Here is a 21949-nt window from a genome sequence, read left to right on the forward strand (position 1 = left end):
TGCCAGAAGTCTCCTCTTCCCCTGGGAGTGCTCTCCAGCACCAGTGGTCTCAGCTGTTGTCTGTGCTGGTGTCTACCACTTCCCCTGCACTTCCCCTGTGCAAAGGCTTGTCTGGGTTCCTGATGTTGTCCTTTGCTGTCTCGACCCTTCTGGGACTCAGGAATTCCCACTGTTTGGCTACTGAGGGCCAGCTTCTGTCTCCTCTATTCCAGCATTTCCCCTCGAGGAATTCTCTGGGTCAGGGAGGGAGAGAGGGATGAGAGCATTTACCTGGCCATTATGTCTCCTGGAAGTTCAAGAAGGCGTGTTTCAAACCTTTGGGCTGCAAGTCTCAGAAGTGCATGTCTCGTGGCCACGGGTGCTGTGCTGCTGCCTCTCGTAGCTTCAACAGACTCTTGTCCTGTGTTGGAAGACCTGAGGGTCTCCACTGGTTTTGGGCACCCAGCTTTCTTCCAGCCTGGATCACTGGCTGGTTTCCCCAGCTGCTTCTGTTTTGGTGCTGTCTCATGCAGTTCAAAGCACTGCGTGCTCTCCCAGCCTACAGATCTGTCCTGTCAACCTTTTGGACTTTCCAGGCTTGGAAATTTGCCCCACTCAGTCTATTAGTGGCTCCTAACTCTCTCAAATCTGCTCAGATTCACTTTTTTAGAAGTATCTGACAGAACTTGTGAGAGAGCATATGTAAGACATAGTTTTCACATGGCCATCTTGGCTCTGCCCCTCCACCATTCTATTTCTAGCCAGTATGAAATTGTTTTGATGATTACTGCTTTGCAATATAGCTTGAGATCTAATTCTGTTAAACTGCCTTCCTTCACATTTTTTTTCTTCTATTCCCTTGATATTCTTAACCTTTTCTTCTTTCAGAAGAATTTTATTATTTTTTCTAGTTCTTTGGTATTTTGGTATGGAATCAAATAAGTAAATTAATTTACATAGAATTGTCATTTTTATTATATTGACATGGCCTACCAATGAGTAGTTAATATTTCTCCAGTTGTTTAGGTATTATTTTATTGTTATGAGAAGTGCCTTGTAATTGTGTCTGTATATAATTCCTGGGTTTGTTCTGGCAGGTAGATTCCCAAGTATTTTATGTTGTCTGAAGTTATTTTAAATAGAATTCATCTTTCTATCTCTTCCTGCTGAACTTTGTGGGTATTATACAGAAATGCTGGTGATTCGATGAAGATAATTTTTTCAACTAGTTTTTCAGCTGATTCTTTAGAGTTCTCTAAGTATACCATCATATCATTGTCAAAGAGGGATAGTTTTGTTTCCTCGTTGCCTATTCTAATACCTTTAACTTCTTTGTCTTCTAATTGCTATAGCTAACATTTCTAATATTTTTGAAATGTTTGTTAATGATTAAGGTCATAATTAAAATATAATGTAATTTTTAAACAAGAAAGAAAGAATATGCTAAAAGCACAGCATAGTAGCAAGAGCTCTTATTTGGATTCACAGGACTTGGGTGACTTTGAGTAAATGACAAAACATCTCTGGAAGAGCATTTCATAAATTTAAAATGTCTGTTTGAGTAGAAATTTAAGGCCTTTGGCAGCTGTAAATCTATGACTCTACTATCCAAAGTAAACACTGAGTCTTTCCAGAGGGGACAATGTGACAACTGGGAAAGGAAGATGGGAGGGATTTGAGGAAGGCCAAGTGTAGGAGGCAGCCACTAAGCTGTATTTTGAGGGAAGCTAGGTATTCCAAGACATGGGGCTAAGAAGGGAGAGCAAATGCTTTTATGAGAATTTAAAAGCCATGGAAAACAAGCAGACTACTTTACCAATAACCTCATATTTCCAAACTTGTCCAATAGAATAACCTTTTTCATTAATATGTATTTGGTTGAAATTTCTATTTGCCTGCCTAGGATTTTGGCCATGGCAGAGAAATTGAAGGAAGACCTAGATTGTTGCTTATATTGAAGTTGCTGCTTTACACAGTGGGAAAGAAAACATTCCCATTGGTGGAAGAATTCTCAGTTTGATTGCCATTAAACTGTAACATTATAGTAGGAAGTAAATAATTGGGAATCACTCTGAGTAAGAAGAAAAGGTCACTTTCCCAAATGAACAATGAGCATTAGGGAACTGAGTAGCTCATAGGAAGTCAAAGACCTTGGCTCAATTCCTATATCGACACTAATTCACATGTCTTCTTTGGCAAAGTTCACTCAGATTCTTCCCTTTATTTTTGTCTTTTGTGCCAAACCTCAGGTCCAGGACTTGGTCATTTCACAGCTGGAGTACCATAACCCTCTGTTCTCTCGACACTTTGTCTCCAGTCTTTCTTCTCCAATGTCCTTAATATTTTCCTGTTTAAATCATCATTCTTCTCCATCTACATAACTCTGCTCTTCAATATCTCACAACAGTTTGCTATCCTGGGATAAATTTTCACCTTCCCCCCCCGCTCCCTTCCCCTCCCCTTCTCTTCCCTCCCTTCTGCTTCCCTTCCCTCCCCTCCCCTCCCCTACCATTCCTTCCCCTCCCTGCCCCTCCCTTTGCCTTCCTTTCCCTTCTCTCCTTATTGGAATATTAGTGCTGCATCACCACATATCCTCCTTTAAATTACTCAAATAAATTTACTTTTCTAGGTTTTTTCTGGACTCTTGTTTATCTTTCAAAACTCATAGTCAGTTCTGGTCTTTTCAGCAAAAATGTTTGAAATACCCTCTATTCAATTAAAGTCCCACATCTCCATAGGATTATGCTTAAATTTGCAGAATAAGTTATTCCTGGTTGTAAGCAAATCTCTTTTGCCTTTTGTGATATTATATTCCATGATCTCCTTTAATTTGCTGTAAAAGCTCGCTAAAGGCTTATGTGACTGTAACTTTGTTCCCATGAGATTTGCACTGCTTTTTCTTTTTTTCTTTTTCCTTTTTTGAATATTTGTAGCATTTTTTTTCTTTCATGTGGGATCTCTGAATTTTGTCTATGACTTTCCTGACACACACACACACACTCTCTCACTCTCTCTCTCTCTCTCTCTCTCTCTCTCACTCTCTCTCTCTTCCTTCAAGAGGTGATTGGTAGATTGGTTCTACCCTCACTTCATCTTATGGTTTTAATAGAACTGGGTAGTTCTCATTTATGATTTCTTGACTATAGTCAGATTTTTTGTTTGTTTTTGCTGTTATCATGGTATTCAGATTCCAGTAATTCTTAAATTTCTTCTTCCTGATCTTTCATTCTTGAAGTTAGCTTATTTTTAATATCAGATATCCTACTTGTTATCTTTCTTTTGATCTTTTGTGTTGTAATATTTCCTGCTATGTTTACTTTATTCTATTTTTGTCAGAAATTCCATTTCTTGGATAACTTTTTACCACTTCCTCTTCTAAGCTATTTATTTTCCTTCCAATTCTCTCCTCCAGAGCTTTTATTTCATTTTTAACTTGTTTAATTCTTCTAGCTATTAATGTAGCCCTTGTGAAAAATCCATTTTTCCATTAATTCTGTCTGTAATTGTTAAAGCATAATTTTATCCTTCTATGCTATTTATCTGGGCACCTCTAGATCTATAATACTTTTTGATACTAGAAATTGTTCTTATCTCTGTCTTTAGTTCATGAATTGGAGCTTTGTGCCAGGGCCAGCTTCTATCGCTGCTATGGTTTGGCCTTGTTTTACCTTTCCCTGGGTCACCTGTGTTTGTTTTGAACTCACTTCCATCTCCTGGGGCTAGCTCTTTCTTCTTAGAATTTTGACATTCAGAGAATTAAAACTATAAACACTTATTTTGTAACAATACATTGATTAATGGTCTGAAAAGATGTACCAGAAAAATACCAGGAGATAGAAAGAAGACCTACAATCAATTTAATAAGTATCAAACAAGCTGACTGAAAGAGCCACAACATTGGCACAGTCTTTGTTGATTATCTTTGACCAAGCAATGTCACTACTAGGTCTATTTCCAAAGATGCCTAGTGAAAAAGGATTATTGCAAACCTTTGACTCAGTTTTACATCCATATCTTAATCATGTATATGAAAAAGCTCCAAATATAATATGACTACATGCAAACTCTTTGTTTCCAATACAACATAATGGAATATTGAGAAAAAATTTCCTAGAAAATGTGATGTTATTCAGGGAGACAGTTTAAGCCAATGATGACTCTGCTTAACCTCAAATTCATTGTCATAGATGAACTTTCCAGTTTCATAGAGGAGTTAGAGATTCAGCCACTTTCCTTGAGAAAATGATTTTGTTTTACATTATATTAACAATGATCAAGCTTCTATTTCTTGCTTGTTCCAACTTGCATTTTTGTTATATCAGACTTCTAGAAACTCAATAGATGACCAAAACTTTCTCTCATAAATAAAATTGAGTATGTTTCCAAACAGAAGAGGCAGTTGAACCAAAATGTCTTATTAATCCCTACATGGATATCATCAAACTACAAACTTACTCAAATAACAAATTAAGCAGCTCCTTCATTATGAAGAATCTTTCTCCAGTAATACCAAAATATGATTTTGAATGAATAGGTGTGAAATTCATAACACACACCAAGAAAAGGTAGAGATCAAAAGCTAAGAGTATGAATCTGGAGGACACGTTGAACCAATGGATGAAGAGGACATGTACAAATACTCTGTTTCCCACCCAGCAAGACACAATGAACATAAATGCTTCAAGGAGGAGGCTATACATAAATATATGTTGAGCCTTACTGGCACCTAAAATCAAAGCTGAATGAAATGGAATACTTCCTTATCAAAATGGAAGAAGATTGATAAATATTCTAAAATCACATGCTAAACTAGTAAAAAAATGAGAGGTGCCTTTGGAAAAAGAAGACATTGCTTCCTTGAGCAACAGTTAAGCCTGATAATAGGTACATGCCATTCAATTTTCCCAGTGCAACTGACAGTGGTTTATCACTTGGTAGATTCTACAAAACAGGTAAGATCTAATAGTGAGATCAAAAGGCCCTCAATGACTGATATCAGTATCAACTATGTGAATATATGTGTGTATGCATGTATGTCAACACAGAAACAGAAACACACACACAAAGAAGTATTGGAAACTTATTCATGGGAATGGAGGGGGTCATGATGGAAATCAAGATCAATTCATCACAGCTAGAAATTATAGTAAGATTATCCTTAACCTGGAGTCAGTGATAAATGTAGATGATGCAAGGAATTGGTAAAAATTATTTCCATCTGAACTCCACTGAAAAAGAAGAAATCATTATTTTTGTTACTGTTGATAATTTGTATTTATGTAGGGCTTTTTGAGGTGTGCAAACTGCTTTACATGCATGAATATATTTGGTACTTACAATAATTCAAAAAAGAAGGTACTATTACTGTTATCTCTACCTTACTGATGAAGGAGTATATAAATCCCAGTCTTCCTAAGGTCAAACCCAGTGTTTCAACCAGTGTAGCATGCTGAACTTGGAGCTACTGCCCAGAAATGAGGGTCACAGAACAAGTTTTGGCAAGGACCTTATAATATTCCCCAACTAAACTGGGTGTGAAAATAACTAAATGAGAAGGACCGTTAAGTATCACCACCTTGTTCCAGGAATGACTTTCCCTAATGAAATCACTTGGTAAATCCAAAGAGAATGTCCTTAACTGTCAGTGGGACTCAGTAGCAAACAGGGGCATTCCAACTGGTTTAGGAACAACATAGCAGGGTGCCTTAACATGCAAGATCTTTCTGCGTCTCTAATTCTTCCTTTTTACTGACAGGTAAGAGTGAGGTTTTGATGCTCTTAATGTAACCTAGGGTGTTAATCTCATAATCACCCTGTCAGCACTTTCTGTAAGAGTGTTAATGGCCACCTTTCAGCCATTCAGAGTGTCCTGCCAATAAAAATAACACCAGCATCGAGCCAACCAGACATTATTTGACTACTTTGCTTCTCTCTTTCTCTCTCTCCCTGTCTTTTTTAATACAGTGAGTAATTTTAAATAGAAGAAGGGGAGAGAGAGAGAAGAGAGGATAGGAGAGGAGAGGAGAAGAGAAGAGAAGAGAAGAGGAGAGGAGAGGAGAGGAGAGGAGAAGAGAGGAGAGGAGAGGAGAGGAGAGAGAAGGGGAGGGGCAGGGAGGGGAGGATGGATTTCAAGCTGGAAAGGCCTCAGAAGTCTTTGAGTTCAAAAGCTTCGTTTTCCATATGAGAACTCTGAGGCAAAGGGAGTTGTCCAAGATAAAGGTAATCATCCGAGATTATACAAATAATAAGTGGCATAGCCAGGATTTGAATCTAGGTCCTTCAGTTGTGGTTCCAAAGGTTTTCCATTGTAGTAATTTGACTCTGGTTACCAGTGTCATATTGGGCATTAAACATAGAATTGTCCCTTGTAACTTTCTTATCAAATTGAAGTAATTTATTGATAAAGAAAAAATATCAATAATGTATTCTGTGTTTAGGCACTAGATTGCCAGAAACATTATTTTTTTTTGGAAGCAATCAATGTTAAGTGACTTGCCCAGGGTCACACATCTAGTAAGTGTCTAAGGTTAGAGTTTGTAACAACAATGTTACTTGCAGTTGCTGTAGGGGTGTAAGACTAATAACACCAGCACACAGGAGGGCTGGCAGCACAGGCTTTTTTATCTGCTTTTCTAAAGGAAACCACCTTTAAAGGGGTCAACAATCTTACTTTAATCTCAAACATTATATATATATACATATATACATATACATATGTATATATATATATATAGATGTGTGTGTGTGTGCATATATGTATGTATGTATATCATTTACTTAGTTCAGGGGAAAAGTCAGCACCCTGAACTTCAGAGAAAATACAAACAGAAATTTCAAGCAGAAATTATATAAACAGAGCAAATACAAACAGCAAAGACCAAGAAAGAGGGCTTCCAACTGTCTGACCAAAAGCAATGCACACATAGTTACCAGAGAGAGAAGCAGCAACATCTGGGTTTTTCAAAGCCAGGGGGCTCCTTAACAGCTACCCAGAGTTTCATCTCACTACATCACATGAACATGATTCCCATGAGCGAGCCCCAAAACAAAATGTTAACCTCAGACTATATATACACTTCTTCACGGTCAAAAGGCATCACAGCCATTGTGACCCAGGCTCATGTGACTCATACTCATTTGACTTAGGCTTCCATGTGATTTAATCAGATCACATGGGCCTATTAATGAATGGGAAAGACTTCCCATTAAGCAAAAATACACTAAAAATACAGAGCTGAACTCAGGTCCTCCTGCCTCCAGGGTCCACGCTCTATCCACTGCACCACCTAGCTGCCCCTGCCAGAAACACTTTAAGATTAATCTAACTTCAGGTCATTTATGACTAAGATGTTCAAAACAGCAGTTTCTTCATGCCTTACATGTTTCTGTTCCAAGGAAACTTAGGTAGCATTTAGAGTAAAACAAAAAAAAATCAAGATACGTACGAATACAGTTGTTGATTAACATTCCGAATAGTTGATCCATCATATGTCCTTCCATTTCCTCATTCTGATAGAAGTTATGCAGATAAGACTATATAAAAAAACACACATAGTGGGTGAGCTCTCCTAATGAGTCCAAGATATCAAGAAAAAGGTCTTGCTCTTCCCAACAGTAAAATTCCCAAATACTCTAGGGAGTCTTTGGAAATTAGGGAAGTGTTGAGGCACCAGCATGCTAAAGTCTATTCTCTTTCTCTCTGAGTTTCTCCCTGAAGAGGCTCTGGAACTCTCTGTCCCCACTCACAAAGTGAGAAGAATAACTTCACCCTTCACACAAGACAGACCAGGGCAAAGCTCTCTCCACAAACAAGGAAAATCTTAGGCAAGTGACTCAGTCTTGCTTTTCCAACTCCTTTTTGAGCTCTTTCATGGCCTGAGACCAGTTCATGTTTTTCTTGGAGGCTTTTGATGTAGGCTCTTTGACTTTGTTGACTTCTTCTGGCTGTATGGTTTGGTCTTCTTTGTCACCAAAGAAAGATACTGAAGTCTGAGTCTGAATCTAAGTCTGTTTTCATTGCCTGGCCATGTTCCCGGCCGATTGCTTGACCCTTGAGTTTTTTGTTGGGGTATGACTGCTTGTAGAGTAGGGAGTACTTTGCCCCAAGCTTGAAGGGCTGTGCTGTTGTTTTCAGAGGTATTTCTACACAGCAAGCTCTGCCACACCAGCGGTTCTCCTCCCCCAAGAACCGCCAACCCAGACTGGACTCAGATCTAAGAAGGCTTGGCACTCCTGCTCTGATTGGCCACTTAATTCCTCCCACCAGGTGGGCCTAGGGCCTGAAGCAACTGCAGCTGCAGTTCTGTAGCTTCCCCTCCTCCGTTGCCCCCAGGGTGGTGGCCGAACCCTGAACTCCTTTCACTCTGTCACCCGCAGTTTTTCCCACTAACTTTCTCTGTTGTCTTTGGTGTTTGTGGGTTGAGAAGTCTGGAAAGTGCCACAGCTCACTGATTCAGGGTGCTAGGGCCTGTTCTGCCTGGCTCCCGAGCCCACGCTGTGCTCTGCTCCCCTCTGCTCCCAGCTCTGAGCAATAGATCATACCCAGCAACCATCCAGGCTGTCCTGGGCTGGAGCCCTGCTTCCCTCTGCCATTCTGTGGGTTCAGCAGTTCTAGAATTTGTTCAGAGCCATTTTTTATCAGTGTTTGGAGGGTCCTGGGGGAGAGCCCTAGGCAAGTCCCTGCTTTCCAGCCACCATCTTGACTCCACCCCAAATGACTCAGTCTTAAATCCCAGGAGATAACCAAATAGAAAATAGGCAGTTCTTTGTATCCCTGGTACTTTTTGATGCACACTTTTTCTTCACCAGTCAATAAGGTCTTGTTGTTGTTATTAGTATTATTTGAAGTCTTCTTGGTTTTAAATTTGTTTCACTTACTATGAATGATTCTTAAAAAGTACATAAACACACAACTGACCTACATTTGGTAGAGAAACAAGTAACTTCATCTTTTGTAGTAAATATGCGATGCCTTCTGTAAAAAAAAAGGTGGGATCAGGCTTATGTCTGAGAGGAAGTTGGCAAAATGTTTTGCTAATGATTCCTGTACCACTGTGAAACATTTGAACCAATAATTATAGGTCTCACATGGCCCTGACAACTTCTCATTTTGCAAAGAGGATAGAGTTTCCATCATTTCTTTTGAACTAACTGTTCTTTTGTTCATTACATTAACAGGGATCAAGGTTGTTGTTTTTATTTTTTTTCCAGTATGATACACTTTGCATGTTTGATGTGTTGGATTTCTTGTGACCATAAAGATTAACAGAGACTTTTCATATCCTTCCTCTTCAGAAGTTGTTTTCCTTTCTTCTGTTTTTTCCCTCTCTTTAATTGGACAGTATAACATTCCCATTTCCTACTGTGTGACTGCCTGTGGCAGCTAGAACAATGAAATAATGTTTTCTTGCTTTTCCTAAGATCTTCAATAGCACACTCAAGCTTCTTCTGCCACAATGTGGTTGGATTCCTGTCCTTAGGGATATTCGCTGATGTCCTCCATGCCTAGCAGGTGATTAGCCAGAAGATTTGGTTTTATTCATACTTTAATTTGGAAATCAAATTTCATAGAGATGATGATTAAGGCTGGGCAGAACCAAAATGGGCTTCGACTTTGTTCCTCAAAAATGCCACATTTTATGTTACTTTCTCTTGATGTGCTGGTGACATGTTTTAAACAGAAAGAAACTTCCCTTTTAGACATCTAATTCTCTTTTGTGTTTTTTTCATGACACTGTTATCTATTTTACATATTAACAGCACATGAATAAGCCATCAGTACAGACTCATGTCTAAGACTTTGTGGTAATTGACGAAGGCAGGATAAATGTTGTTTATGATGTTTTCAAGCACCTTGTTCAATAATTACCAAAAGCATATTTACTATTTATGTCCCCTGAGACTTTCGGTACATTATATTAGTTCCATAGGCAATATATTATTTTTAGTGGTTTGTTCATTTTTTAATTAAGAAAAATCTATTTTCTTTTCTCCCTTGAAGGAAAAACAAAAATAGACAGACAGATTGATAGAAAGATAGATAGATACATAGATACATACATAGATAGATAGATACATAGATATATAGATACATAGAAAGGACAGACAGAGAGAAAGAGAGAGACAGATGGATAGATAGATAGACAGATAATAAAATAAAATAAAATGCTTAGAACAAATAGACATCATCAAGTAAAGCAAATTCCCACATTGGTGATGTCTAAAAAAATCTATCATTTTTCCCTACCTTGAGCCTACCTCTTCTGTTTTGGAGGTGGATAGCATGTTTCATCTTCTGAACGAGTCTTTGTAGAATTCTGCTTGACATTGAATTGACCAGAGTTCCTAACATATTTCCAAGTTGTTGTATTCACAGTTTTTTTTGTTGTTGTTGTAGAAATTATTCTCCTGGCTCTACTTGCTTTGCTCTATAGCTGTTTATATAAGTCATCTCAAGTTTCTCTTAAACCATCCCTTGCGTTGCTTCTTACAGCACAACTCTAGACAGCCTTCTCTCCCTCCAAATGTATACACATATTATCAGTCCATAATTTTGTTTTGTCTTTTCTTCTTCACATCAATAAACATTTATGAAGTGCCTACTATGTGATAAGCACTGTGTTAGACTCCAGAGATATTTAAAAAGTAAAAATAGCCCTTACCCTCAAAGAGTGTACAACCTAATGGTCAAGGAAACACAAACAACTCTTTATAAATATTATATGTACAGGATGAATTGGGGATAATCCCATAGGAAAATAATTAAAATTAGGGGGGATTGAGAAAGGCTTCTTATAGAAAGTGGGCTTTAGCTGAGACTTGAAGGAAACCAGGGAAACAAATAGAATTAAAGGAAATGATTCTAGGCGTGGAGAACAATCAGTGAAAATATAAGGGACTGAGAGATAAAGTGTCATGTAGGAGCAAGGAGGCCAAGGTACTAGATTGTAAAGTATGTGGAAGGTAGAAAGGCTCAAGAAAACTGGAAATGTAGAAAGGGTCTAAGTTCAGTCACTCATCAGTTGGTGAATACTCTATTCTTTGTTTCCAGTTCTTTGATATATTTTTAGTGGATCTTTTCTCCCCTTCCTTTTCTTGGTCTCTTTAGGGCTTCACTGGGTAAAAAAGTATACGTGCAGGTTAGTAAATTTTTTAGTATAGGTCCAAATTACTTTACAGAAAGGCTGGTCCAGTTCATAGCTCCAACAATCATTCATTAATGTATCTGTTTCCATTGGTACCTCCAACATTTGTCATTTTCTTTTTTTTTTCAACTTGGTTAATCTGATGGGTATGAGAGAAGCAACCAAAAAGTTATCTTAATGGGCATTTTTGTAATGATTCATGAGTTGGAGCATTTTATATGACTATTGATAGATTTTATTTGTCTTCTTGTCCTTATATTTCCAATATTTATCAATTGAGAAATGGCTCTTATTCTAAGAAATTTGAATCAATTCATCATGTATCTTGAAAATGAAACTCTTATTAGAGAAAATTGCTACATAGATTTGCTTTACCCTATTACCTATTTTCTTTTTAATTCTAGCTGCCTTAGTTTGGGGGAGGTTTTTTAAAATTTTATATAATCAAAATAATCCATTTATCTTCTGTGATCCTTTATATCCCATGTTTGGTCATGAACTATTCCTTTTTCCATACACATAAAAAGTAATTTCTTCCTCATACTTCTAATTTATTTGTAATGTGAACCTCTATATCCAAGTCATGGATCCTTTTAGAGTTTATCTGTATATATGCTGTGAAGTGGTGGTCTATTTCTTGTTTCTGCCCAACTGCTACCCAGCAGTTGTCAAAACAGATTTTGCCAGAGTAATATCTTGCTCCTGAATCTGGGGTCTTTGAGTTTAGTCAAGCAGTAGATTACTGTGTTGATTTGATTCCAGATGTTGTATATTTAATCTGCTTCACTGATTAACCTCTTTATTTTGTCCTCTGTATCAAATAATTGATAATGAATACTTTGTAGTGTGTAGCAAGGTTTCAATTAGTATAATTTTGAATAATGACAAATTATGTTTAGTGTGAATTATAAAATGATACTAGGTTGCACTTAATGCAAATCAAAATCCAAGTAACATAATGCATATGAGTTGTTCTAGGGTTTTCACATGCCACTAGGCCACCCATTTGCCATTGCCTATTATTGTGTGTGGACATGATATCTTGCTGGGCACCATATTGTCCACAGTCATATTTTTTAAAGAACCCTTAACAAAATGGACAAAAGTAAGAATACTTCAGAAGGAAACATTGTCAGCCCAAAAAAGAAGAGGCTTGTTATATTAGAGTCAAAAATGTGATGTAATTGAACAGCACGAACAAAGTCTTAGTAACTAAGATAGATGGAGATGTCAGAAAGCTTAAATTTATAATATGGAATATTAAAAAAATGCAAAGTAAAAGAAAAAGGAAAAGTTACACCAACTTTTAATCATTTGTAAACTATAAGAAATAGAGATGTGACAATGAGAGCATTAGGGGCATCTTTTAGCTATGCAGATCAAAGATTGCTATCAAGAACATACCTCTCAGCAGAGTACCCATTCATACCAAAAAGGAGATCGAGTTTATTTAAAGCAGTGAAAAAGAATGGAAACGAAATGGATGATACAATTTCCTGCAAAGGTTGGTGGTCTGATCACTTAAAAAATTCAGTTCAATTGACTAATGTTAAAATTACTGGAGAGGAGGCCAGTGCAGACAAGGACATAGCTAAATATTTTGACATTTTGAAGAAAATAATCCAAGAAGGTTGAGATATTAATCAGCAAATTTTTAATGTGGATGAAATTGGCTTATTCTGGAAAAGGATGCCTTCTAGGACATATATTTCTAAGAAAGAAACATGTCCACCTGGATTTAAAGTGTATAAGGACTGCCTAACACTTATTGAAAGGTAACACATTAGAGAAATGCAAATCAAAACAACTCTTAGATATCACATGTCTCCTGTCAGATTGACTAACATGAAAAAACAGGAAAACGATAAATACTGGAGAACATGTGGGAAAATAGGAACACTGTTACATTGTTGGTGGAGTTGTGAACTGATGCAGTCATTCTGGAGAGCAATTTGGAAGTATGCCCAAAGGGCTATAAAACTGTTCATACCCTTTGACCCAGCAATACCACTTCTAGGGTTGTATCCCAAAGAGATCACACAAGTGGGAAATGGACACATATGCACAAAAATATTTATAGCAGCTCTTTTTGTGGTGGCCAAGAATTGAAAATTGAAGGGATGCCCATCAATTGCGGAATGGCTAAACAAGTTGTGGTATATGAATGTAATGGAATACTATTGTTCTATAAGAAATGAGGAGCAGGTGGACTTCATATTAACCTGGAAAGACTTATGTGATGTGATGCTGAATGACAGGAGCAGAATGAGGAGAACCTTATACACAATTACAGACACATAGTATCTGTGGTGACTAAGTTTAATAGACTTGGCTCTTCTCAGCAATACAAGGTCCAAAGGCAGCTTCAAAAGACTCATGATGGAAAAAGCTATCCACATTCAGAGAAAGAATTATGGAGTCTGAATGCAGTTTGAGGCAAACTATTTGCTCTCTTTTTTCCCTTCTTTTTTTGGTTTTGTTTCTTCTTTCTCATGATTCATTCCATTAGTTATAATTCTTCTTTACAACTTGACTATTGTGTAAATAAGTTTAATGTTGTATTGGTAATTAAGGTGGGCCTTTTTTGCTGTTTTCTCTTTTGGAGCACGGAGATAATCAAATGTTTTCAATGAGTCTGGCCTTTGTTTCTTTGATTAAATCAGGAGTCTTTGATGACCTGCTTAATAAACAAGAAAGCCTAGTTTGATAGGTTTGAGTCACATGGTTGTGATGCCTGAGGAAGGGTCACATGGTTTTAAGTGGCATGGTTATGACATCCTTTGACCCTGAACAGAGTGTATAAACTCGGAGGTTAGCATTTTGTTTGGGGCTCTCACTCACTGGAAGTGTCATGTGATTTGACCAGATGAGACTCTGGGTAGCCACTGGAGGCCCCCTGGCTTTGAAAACCCAGATGTTGGCACCTCTCTCTCTGGTAACTATGTAATTCTTTGGTCAGACAGCTAGAGACCTGTCTGTTGATAACTGTGTGTGTTTGCTCTGTTTATATTTTCTCTGTTTGTAATTTCTGTTTGTATTGGCTCTGAAGTTCAAGGTGCTGGCTTTTCCTTCTGAACTAAGTGAATTATATATGTATGTTTAATTAAAGTGAGATTATTAACCCCTTAAAGTTGCTTTCCTTAGAAAAGCATATCAAAAGAACTGGTGCTAGCAGCCTTCCTCTGTGCTGGTGTTGTTGGTCTTACACAGTCATACCAGTGGCAAGCAGCATTGTTGTTACAAATGTGAAGGTATATGTAGAACCTGTATCAGATTACATGCTGTCTTGGCAGGAGGAGAGGGAGGGGCAGAAAATTTGAAATGCAAAAACTTGTGGAACTGAGTGTTGTAAACTAATAAAAATTTGAAAAAAGAAAAAAAAAGAAAGGTAACACAGGGAGATTTTAAATTAAAGCCAAAGATTGTTTATTGGTATTAAAATCCTTTAATGCTGAGAGGCTACAAACATTGATGGCCTCTAGTTTTGTAGCCAGTTTTCAAGTAATTTTAGTCCAGTTGTTGAAAAATATTTCAAGGACGACAATATTGCTTTTTTTTTCAAGCATTACCACTTTTAGATAATGCCCCAGTTCATCTAACTATACGTGGTCTATTATGTGAGAATGTGAGCATTCATGTTCACTGAGATGTGAAACTACCTGAAACTACCAAGGAATATATGAACATTTTTTAAAAAAAGTGAAGACAGTTCAATCTATGCTGCTGAAATACAGTCAATTATGTTTATAAGTTTCTTAATATTGAACACCACAGTCCTGGGATATCCCCAGTCTGATCATAATGTCTAATCATTGTGATATCATGCTATAGTCTCTTTACTAATGTTATATTTTAAATGTTTGTTTCTATGCTCATTAAAGATTTTGGTCTGTTTTTTCTTTGGTTTGACTCTCCCTGGAGTAAGTAAAAATGTGATATTTATATCATAGGACTAATTTGGTAGGGACCATTCTTTAATTTTTAAAATAAATGTGTAATATTGGAATTAGTTTTTCTTTGAATGTTTAATATATTCTACTCATAAAGCCATATGATCCTGTTTTTCCTCCTGATGGGAGCTGCTTTTGAAGACTAGTAAAGAGGGAAAGGAGAGATTTAAGGAGTCTTAAGTAAACTTAAGACTTAAGGAAGGAAGAGAAGGTTTAAAATAAGTGTTACAGAATAGCTAGAAAGTCAATGAGAAATTTTGAAGGACTTCACGTACCAGTGAGGGCCCAGCTGTGGTCAGATGGCGTTCATTTGCAATGGATTTAATCAGGAAATTTCCATGACCTTTCGAAGCATCGTTATTCTACTCTAAGTCACAGAGAAAATAGATGGACAGCAATAATGTAGTGCAGGGAGTTGACAGGCTGGAGTACACCACGACGCCCAAGTGAAATGGAAGGAGGGTATAGTATTGAAATAGAGGACCAGAAGATCAAAGCTGTGGAGAGAAAAAGGTTAGGCCAAAACACTGGTGACTGACTGGTAGAACAGTGAGATATGTCCAGGGATTGGAATTACAGACTGTTCTAGCTTTGTGTAAATTTGCATTATGCAAATTCAACTTTACATAAAGAATTCTGAAAGACTAGTTTAGGGTAATATTGCTTACTATCATCAGATGCACAAGGGCAAGAAGGAGAGCCACTGTCCAAACATCTCTCAATAGTTTCATTTAAAAAATTTCACAATCAGCCACCAGTGATAAAGAATGGGTGCGGGAATGGGGAAGGGTCAACATACTGCACACCTATATTAACTCTAATAAAAGGTACTGTGCCTACTTATCATCAACTTTACCTTTCATTTCATAATTTTGTTTATTATCATTGTACTGTATTTAATATATCTTTATTTAGTACATTTTATGACTTGTGTAAAGGTATTATTTTGCATATGCCTTTGTTATATAGGCTAAGTGGAGTGGGTGAATAGGGGCAAATTCACAATATGTAAAAATTACTTTAGGTAGAGGTCTATGGAACAGTCCATTTACATAAAGTGAGAGCTGTCTATATATAAGGATAGAGAAAGTCCAAACTTGGATCTATCTCTTACATTGTGCAAGACTTCATTTATGTGTGACTTATCTCCTATTAGATCTCAAATTCCTTAAGGACAGGGAATATGTCTCATTTCCTATGTAACTCCCTGTAGAGTCCCAAATAGCATAGATATTATGTAAATGTAACTGATTTCCTGGCTATCTCTGATTTTCTGAGACCATTTAGTGATGTCATGCTGACTTTCTAAATACCTTCTCAATCAACAATAGATAAGCTAATGAGAGATAAAACCATATTTGCCTTTTACTTACTGAAAGAACATTTCCAGTTAACTCAAAATTAGGCATTGCACATGATACAAGGAAAATAGGAAGACAATTAGAGTATTCTAAAACACGTATTTTATTTTGACCATTTTTCTAAGAACTGTTATTTGGAATGAAAAGTCTGAAGAATCAAGAAACAATACTTTTAACCAATAGCCCCCAAGGACTGTGGATGCAGAAGGATTTGAGATGTGTTCTCTCTCTCTCTCAGTTGGTTTTGCTTAATTTTTTTTCTTGGTTACAAGGGGAGACACCAGGGTGTGTGCCTATTCAGAAACTACTCTGATGCATAAGCAAAAAATTAAAGGAATTAATTAATAAAAACTTTCTAAAAAAACCTTCTTGGAAGTGTACATATTTAAAAAGAGGCTTTATTAAGCCATTTCATGTCATATTTTGAAGTGAACTAAGTTGAATAGAAATTTAAGGATCACATTGATGCCGTGGGAGAGGGAATTGTTGGACCCATGGATAGATCTCAGGAATTCTGAGGTTATATTTCACACTCATCAGATTGGCAAAGATAGCAAAAAAAAAAAGATAAAATAATTGTTGGATGAGCTGTGAGACCACAGGTATGTCACTGTGCCATTGCTGGATATTCAAGTGGGTTAAACCATTCGGAAAAGCAGTTTGGAATTATACATAGAAATTTACTAAATCGTGCATGCCCATTGACTTAGTTATGCCACCAGTAAGCCTATCTCCCAAAGAGAACAAAGAAAGAGGGAAAGGTCTTGTATGTACAAGAATATTTAGAGCAGTTTTTTTTTTCCTGTGGTGGCAAAATAATGAAACCCAAAGGATGACCACCAAGTGAGCACTGAGCAAAGTATGGTATATGAATGTAATGGAATACCAATGTGCGCTAAGAAATGAGTGAATGGTTTCAAAGAAGTATGTGAAAGTCCTCTATTTTATTGAAAGTCCATATTTTGCCTTGGAGCATGATACTCAGTTTTGCTGGGTAGGTGATTCTAGGTTTTAATCCTAGCTGCATTGACCTCCGGAATATCATATTCCAAGCCCTTCGATCTCTTAATGTAGAAGCTGCCAGATCTTGGGTTATTCTGATTGGGTTTCCACAATACTCAAATTGTTTCTTTCTGGTTGCTTGCAGTATTTTCTCCTTGATCTGGGAGCTCTGGAATTTGGCAACAATATTCCTTGGAGATTTCTTTTTGGGATCTATTTGAGGAGGCAATCAATGGATTCTTTCAATTTCTATTTTGCCCTGTGGCTCTAGAATATCAGGGCAGTTCTCCTTGATAATTTCCTGAAAGATGATATCTAGGCTCTTTTTTTGATCATGGCTTTCAGGTAGGCCAATAATTTTTAAATTATCTCTCCTGGATCTGTTTTCCAGGTCAGTGGTTTTTCCAATGAGATAGTTCACATTGTCTTCCATTTTTTCATTCTTTTGGTTCTGTTTCATAATATCTTGATTTCTCATGAAGTCACTAGCTTCCACTTACTCCAATCTAATTTTTAAGGTGGTATTTTCTTCAGTGGTCTTTTGGACCTCCTTTTCCATTTGGGTAATTCTGCCTTTCAAGGCATTCTTCTCCTCATTGGCTTTTTGGAGGTCTTTTGCCATTTGAGTCAGTCTATTTTTTAAGGTGTTATTTTCTTCAGTATTTTTTTGGGTCTCCTTTAGCAAGTCATTGACTTGTTTTTCATGGTTTTCTTGCATCATTCTCATTTCTCTTCCCATTTTTTCCTCTACTTCTCTAACTTGCTTTTCCAAATCCTTTTTGAGTTCTTCCATGGCCTGAGACCAGTTCATGTTTTTCTTGGAGGCTTTTGATGAAGGCTCTTTGACTTTGTTGACTTCTTCTGGCTGTATGTTTTGGTCTTCTTTGTCACCAAAGGAAGATTCCAAAGTCTGAGTCTGAACCTGAGACCATTTTTGCTGCCTGGCCATGTTCCCAGCAAACTTACTTGACCCTTCAGTTTTTCCTTGGGGTATTACTGCTTGTAGAGTAGGGAGTACTTTGTTCCAAGCTTGAGGGGCTGCACTGTTGTTTTCAGAGCTATTTCTACACAGCAAGTTCTGCCACACCAGCGCTTCTCCTCCCCCAAGAGCCACCAACCCAGACTGTACTCAGATCTAAGCAGGTTCTGCACTCCTGCTCTGATCTGCCACTTAATTCCTCCCACCAGGTGGGCCTGGGACCAGAAACAACTGCAGCTGTAGTGTTGTAGCTGCCCCTGGGGTGATGACTGAACTGGGAACTCTTTTCACTCTGTCCCCACAGTTTTTCCCACTAACCTTCTCTGTTGTCTTTGGTGTTTGTGGGTTGAGAAGTCTGGTAACTGCCACAGCTCACTCATTTGGAGTGCTAGGGCCTGTTCCTCCCGGCTCCCGGTCTTGTTGGCTCAGGTGCAGGCACGCTGTGCCCTGCTCCACTCCGCTCCTGGCTCCCTGCACTACACCCTACCCAGCGACCATCCAGGCTGTCCTGGGCTGGAACACTGCTTCCCTCCATTATCCCACAGGTTCTGCAGTTCTAGAATTTGTTCAGAGACATTTTTATCAGTGTTTGGAGGGTTCTGGGGGAGAGCCCTAGGCAAGTCCCTGCTTTCTAGCCACCATCTTGGATCTGCCCCCAAATCTCAGATTGATTAAAGAACAAAATGAGCATCCCAGGACAAGATAAAAGTATCCAATGGAGCCACATTATTTAATGCATTACTTCCCTAAAAGACAATAGAGGGCTCAGACAATTCACACACATCTCTGACCCTCCACTAAGATGCTGACAAATAATGAGTGACAGAGAGAGAGACAGAGAGAGAGACAGACAGAGACAGAGACACACACATACAGAGAGAGAGAGAGACAGAGACAGAGACAGAAACACAGAGAAAGACAGAGAGACAGAGACAGACAAAGACAGACACAGAGAGACAGAGATAGAGAGAGAGAGAGAGAGAGAGAGAGAGAGAGAGAGAGAGAGAAGAAAGATAGATAAATAGTGGGTTATACTCTACCATGTAATCACATTCTCCTGTTTTGTGGGGCCAGCCCATTAGACAACCCTATTTGCTATGTTCTGTACATAGCATTTTGTTTTCTTGTGCCTTCACATAATCTGGCCTGTAATGTTCTTCCCCACCTCCATTTCTTGGAATACACAGTTCCCTTGAATGCATAACTCATGTCATCTCCTCCTCTCTTGATTTATTAATGCTCCTCCTGTTACAAAATCACTTTATCACTTAATCTCTCAGGGTTCTGGGTGGCTTTCTAAGATTATAAACTGCAGAGGTGCATTAGTGGAGGGACTTTCCTCACCCAGGAGTCCCTGATACTAATGAAATCACAGGAGCAGTCCCTATCTCTGTCTATTACTTTTTATATATTTACTGGTAGACATAGTGTTTCTCCCCAGGAGAAAAATAATTATAGATTGTTTATAATTTGCAAAGTACTTGCTGTATGTTATATGATTTGAATTTTCACAAAAACCCAGTGAGATAGGTACTATTTTTATCTCCATTTTAAAGAGGTGGAAAATGAATTTGGGTGGAGTCAAGTATTATTATCCTCATTTTAAAGAGGAAAAAAAAGTAAGGCTGAGAGCCATTAAGCAAGTTCTCTAGCATCACACAGCTAATAAGTACAAGAGGCAGGATTTGAACTCAGGTCTTCCTTATTGCAAGTTGAGCTCTATATCAATTAAGCCACCTACCCACCTGGTGTAAAGGCCTGGAAAGCAGGCATTGCCTTCATTTGTGTCTTAGATAGCCCTAACCCCAGTTTTATTCCTGTCTAATAATAGAAGCTTAATATGTGCCTTAAATGAAAAACCAACTACAGCTGCAGTTTGATGTCAAATTTTCTCCAGTTCTAGAAAACCTTTTAAATCTTATTCATACTTAATAGCAATTTATTCTACAAAAATGTTCAGTTATTTTTTTCCTCATTTCTCAGCATTTTAGCGGGGGAGTGATGAAGCCTTTGAGCTGTCTACTGTCACTTTAGGGAAACAGCTCATTAAATGAGGTGGCAACATACGATCTGTTTTCATTGGCTGGTTTTCTTCTTAATTGTCATGTGCTGTCCATCTGTGCTTTAGCCAATCCTAAACTATCAAAATAAAATGTGATGCATGAGAGAGACAGAGTCAGATAGAGACCTAAAAGGAAATAGAGGCATAGAGACAGAGAAGAGAGAAAGGTTGAAAAGGAGGGAAAGAGTGAGAGAGATGGAGGAAGGGAGAAGAGGGAGGAAGGAAGGAGTTACGGTAAATGAATATGATGGAATACTATAGTACTATAACAAATAAAAACATATTTGTGGTTGTTGCTGTTCAATAACGTCCAACTCTTTGTGACCCCATTTGGGTTTTCTTGGCAAAGATACTGGAATGGTTTGCCATTTCCTTCCACAACTCATGAGGCAAACAGAGTTAAGGGTGACACAGGTAGTAAGTATCTGACTTCATATTTGAACTCAGGTCTTCCTGACTCCAGTCTGGCATTGTATCCACTGTGCCATCTAGCTACCCCAAGAAAACATACATGAACATATATGAAAGGTTCATATAAATGAAGTGAGCAATGTACAGAATAATGGTAATACTTTAAAGATAATCAGCTGTTAAAGACTCAACAACTCTGAACAATTCTGTGATACACAACTCCAAAGGACTCACGATAAAAAATTCTATCTACCTACAGATAGAGAAATGATGGAATTGGGTTGCAGATGGGAACATACTTTTTTTCTTGAATATAACTAACTGAAATATTCACTGAAGAAAAGAACTTCTTAAAAAACAGAATTGACCAAATGGAAAAAGAGGTACAAGAGCTCAATGAAGAAAATAATTCCTTAAAAATTAGGATTGGGCAAGTGAAAGTTGACGACTCCAGGAGACATCAAGTAACAATAAAACAAAGTCAAAAGAATTTTTAAAATAGAAGAAATAGTGAAATATTGGAAAAACAACTCATTTGGAAAGTAGATTGAGGAAACATGATTTTTTCAGACTCAACATGGTTTCAGAATTATTGTGCTACCTGAAAGCAATGATTTAAAAAGAGAGTCTAGACTTCTTATATCAAAAATTACCAAGAAAAAGTGCCCCAATATCTTAGTTCCAGGGGGCAAAATAGAAATTGAAAGAATCCATATAATCTTAAAAGAGATCCCCAAATGAAAACTCCCAAGATTATTATATCTAAAATACAGAACTCCCAAGTCAAGGAAAACATACTTCAAGCAGCAAGAAAGAAACCATTTAAACACCATGGAGCCTAGTCAGGATGACATAAGACTTAGCAGCTTCCACATTACAGGAACATAGGGGTTGGAATATTATATTCCAAAAGACAAAGGAACTAAGTTTATAACCAAGAATAATCTACTGACAAAACTGACTGAGAAATCAAGAGATGGCTGGCCTATGCACCCTCTTTAATTGGAATTTCAGAGAGGAGCTCTTTACTCAGACAAGGATCCTAATTAACTGTGAGTACC

The sequence above is a fragment of the Trichosurus vulpecula genome, chromosome 6, assembly GCF_011100635.1.
Source record: "Trichosurus vulpecula isolate mTriVul1 chromosome 6, mTriVul1.pri, whole genome shotgun sequence".
In the NCBI taxonomy this organism is placed as follows: Eukaryota; Metazoa; Chordata; class Mammalia; order Diprotodontia; family Phalangeridae; genus Trichosurus; species Trichosurus vulpecula.